Genomic DNA, 3,962 nt, shown 5'->3' on the forward strand with positions numbered 1-3,962 from the left:
CAACCAAGGACAACGAGTTGCTTACACAAGGGTTGGAGAGCCTGCCAGTCTAGCAGCCTGGCGAGTCTCCTTTCTGTTGCTGCACTTTAGAATGAATTGTCTCCACCACCCGTTGTTCAGGGCATCTGGCTCTGCCATCAGAATGTGTGGAATTAAGATGCAACGTTGTCATAACGTGTTGGTTCCTCCTCAGTGCTGTGCTGTGCTCCAGTCTGTGAGAAAACACCAAGCTCAGGTAACCTCAGCAGGTTTGAGTCCTGCAGGCAGCAATATTTCTCCATCAATGCAGCATGCAGCTATATGCAACAAACACATTTCTATGAAACAGCTTCAAGTACTAAGTTCTCTGAAGTATCAATCTTGTACACCAAGGAATGTTCTCTCCAAGGGGAAATACACTTCTGATTTCATGAAACAAAATGTGCTTTTTCTTTTGTTTTCTGGTATTCAGTTCCATTTGTTTTACTTGAATGGTGAGAATTTTTCAACAGGATCATCTTAAAAACCAAAGGAGAAGAAAAATCCATCATCAGTGATGTCAACTCATGGCAAAAATACTAAAATTAAAATCTCAGGCTGTGTTTTTGTATTTTTATTTTAATGAGTGTATCATTGCATATGATCCGTTTCAAGACATGCTTTATTTTCTAGCACATCAAGTACCTGATTTTTGTTATTTTTCGTGGTACAGCCATTGCAAGCAGCAGGCTGTGCAGCAAGTGCAAGGAAGGAGTTTCAGTTTGCGCAGTCTGTGATGAGGATAGATACATGAATTTAATACCGATTTAATCAATGAACTGTTTTCTTGCACTCTGCAGAGTTGAGCTGCCTGCCCTGAAAATGTGTGCATGTCCAGCACATCCATGGACAAGTGTGATAGTGCTTCAGAAACAAGGATTGAGTTTGTCATGTGGAGAAATTGGCTTTTTTTTCTTTAAATCTCAGAATCTCTATCAAACCACATGAACTTGGAGTCAGTTCTTTGCTTCTTCGTCTTTTTTGCTTGTTCTTTTTGCCTTCTCTCTGAAAAAAACCTGAAAGACTTACCTAAATTTGGTCTGTATGGGAACGTGATGCTCAATTCTAAATCATACAAAAATAGGTTTAAAACCTGAATTTCTGCATAACATTTTTCTGTGACAGGCTCAGCAAGTACAGTGCTCTGGCGCTGATAAACTTGGTCTCCTTACAGCAGTGATTGTCCATCCTGAGACAGCACTGGGATATTCATTCCAGCTTATTGTACTCTGGAATGATGTTATGGACCTTCTAATTCCACTCATCACTTGATTCTGATTCTTAAGAGCTATGCAAACTGTGCGTAATATTTCCCTTGTACCTCCTGTGAGTGGTTTTGTTCCAGTTTCAAAAGCAGGCTGCCTGGGGGTGATGAGCAGGCTGTCCCAGTGCTAAGGTGAGGAGCAGGTACAACATCTGGGCATTGCACATGCTGAAATGGGGTCAGCAGCTTCTCTTAGGGGGCTGGAGTTTTTCTCTGCATTGTCCCCAGTGTCCTCCACTTAGTGGCCCAAGTTTAAGAAGAAACAGTAGGCTTGGGGAGCTGGGTCCAAGCATGGGCAGTGTTTTTCTTTCCTCTTTGTCCTGAGCTGTTGCAGCTAATGGTGTCATTGCAGAGGTCATTACGTGTGAGCAGGATGGCAGCAAGAAGGCACCCAAGGTTAACCCCAGGGCCTCTTCCTCAGCAGAGATACTGTGAGTTGAGGAATCAGGGGCTGGAGGGAAATCCTATGGGGAAAGGAGCTGAAGGAGAAGACAAAATTGCGTTATCTGGCATGATCTAAGTACCACTGTGCCTTTCTGGAGGCTTTTCCCTTTTTTGTTTTTTGGGTTTTTTTCAGTAGATCTGGTTTCTTATATGATCTTAGGCAGAAGTTCTTGAGTGTGAGGGTGGCATCTGTTTCTAGGTCTTTCATACATAATGTTTTAATCAATTAAGCAATGTTCTTTTGGATGCATCTGGATAAAAACTGTTGAATAAGTTTGTAAATTCTTTTTTAAATCAGTGCTTTAAATCCTCCCATTTATCATTGATGGTGAACATTGATTCCAGTGAAGTCATTTAACACTGTGGTTAGCTGGGGAGCATCCCTCAAGTTCTTTCTCTACTGGGCTATCTCACTGAGATGCATAGATACATAGATATCTACATGCCTATTTGCATGTAAAGAATGTATATCCTGTTTTTTAGAAATAAATTAGTAGGTAGATTGTCCAAGAATAGACCCACCTGTGGTTTTGCTGTACTTTTCAGATGAACAGATTCTGTAATGCAGAACCTCCTGCATGACCTGCAGTGTCTCCTGCTAGTCAGGCTGTGATTGTGCTTCATTTTTACCATGTTCTCAAGCATGTTCAGCTGAAGTTGCACTACTGTGAATGACATCAGAGTTTTGTCTCAACAAGCAAAGTGCACTAAAAATATACTTCAAAGCCCAGGGAGGCCTGATGACTTCTAAGCTTAAATCCCAACATTTCAAATCTCACTGAATGGGTTGGAAGCTGAAAGGACCTCAAAGGAATAGGAAGGGCTGGTGTTACTGAACTGCTAAGACTTTTGGCCATTAGCAGTTTTTGTCTGGATGTGGAAGGAAAAAACACACACATTGCACCGTGAGCTGGTTACAATTGGAGGAAAAGTGCTTATTTTAATAACCTGAGGTGGAGAAACAAGCTCATGACACTATTAAAGACAGCAAACCTTAACATAATGAAGAGAAAAAAAATTAAATCAGAGATTGCTTACTTAAGCAAGAGTGTAGGAGGGAAGGCAAAGTGAAAAGATACTTTCCATGTAGTGCAATTACCAGAAATGATGTGGCTGATCTTAGAAGCAGTGATTCAGTGTCTTTTTGCCACCCTGTTTTGCAAATCAGAATTATTTCCTTTTATCAGTCAGCCTTGTGATGGCTGTGATTTCACCTCAGTTGGAAACACAGGAGGAAAAGCTGTGTTACCTCTCATGTCTGCATAGCAGAAGTACTGAGGATTGGTATGAAAAGACATTAGCCACATACGTATTGATTCCTGCATAGATTCCCACTTTGATTTATATTTGAGCTCCTTTGTCTGTCTTACCCACTAAGGAGTCTAAACACTATATTTTTTAAAAAAAGCTTGGTAACACTTTCTCCCCTCATTTAAGATGTCTGGTTTCCTCAGTGTCACCAAAGCATACTTAGGCAAGCAGAACACACAGTGCCTATGTCTACCCAGAGTTACAGGTGATGCATGTCTGTTTGTAGTGAATTGGTGCTGAACTTTTAAGAATGTCCATAAAATGGAATACAGGTCAGGATCAGTCAAATCCAACATCTTTTACTCAGTGAGGAAGTGGCTAGATGAAATAATCATGGCCTGTGATATGGACAAAGTCAGATTGAGATTATCCAGTAGTTCCTTCTGACCTGGAATTCTGTACATCAGTATATTGTAGATGGCCCCCACCCCAAACACAAGTTCTGGAGAACTTGTGTGTTATCTGATGTGGGTATTGGGCTTGTGTGAATCCCCCTGTTAGCAGGAGGGGTAAACAGTTCAAGTCCAGGAGCAAACTAGAATTGAAGGAATTAGTGAGTAGTGGGAACAGAGACAAGGTCATGCTTCACTTTGGCAGTCTGATCTCTGCACAAAACCAAAGGATTCCTAATTAATGCTGTTTGATCTGATTGGCATGTTCTTCCATGCTTTTCTAGACCCCTCGGGAAGCCTTCCTCGAAGGGAGACTTACTAGAATGTTTCCATCTGTGCCTTAGATCTTGGCATCCTGTGTGCATTCATAAATCATGCGTTCCTCCCCCTATGACAGTGCGTGGAAAATTCACTGAGTGGGCAGAGTGGGGCTTCCCTGGGTTTTATGAGGTTTTTTTCTCTACGTGGCATTACTGTGTCCCCTTGAAACTGACAGTGGGAAAAACTGTGGAAAAAAGCTGCATCTTTCCTGC

Source organism: Chaetura pelagica, unplaced genomic scaffold, assembly GCF_000747805.2.
Source record: "Chaetura pelagica isolate M959 unplaced genomic scaffold, ChaPel_1.0 scaffold585, whole genome shotgun sequence".
NCBI classification, from domain to species: Eukaryota; Metazoa; Chordata; class Aves; order Apodiformes; family Apodidae; genus Chaetura; species Chaetura pelagica.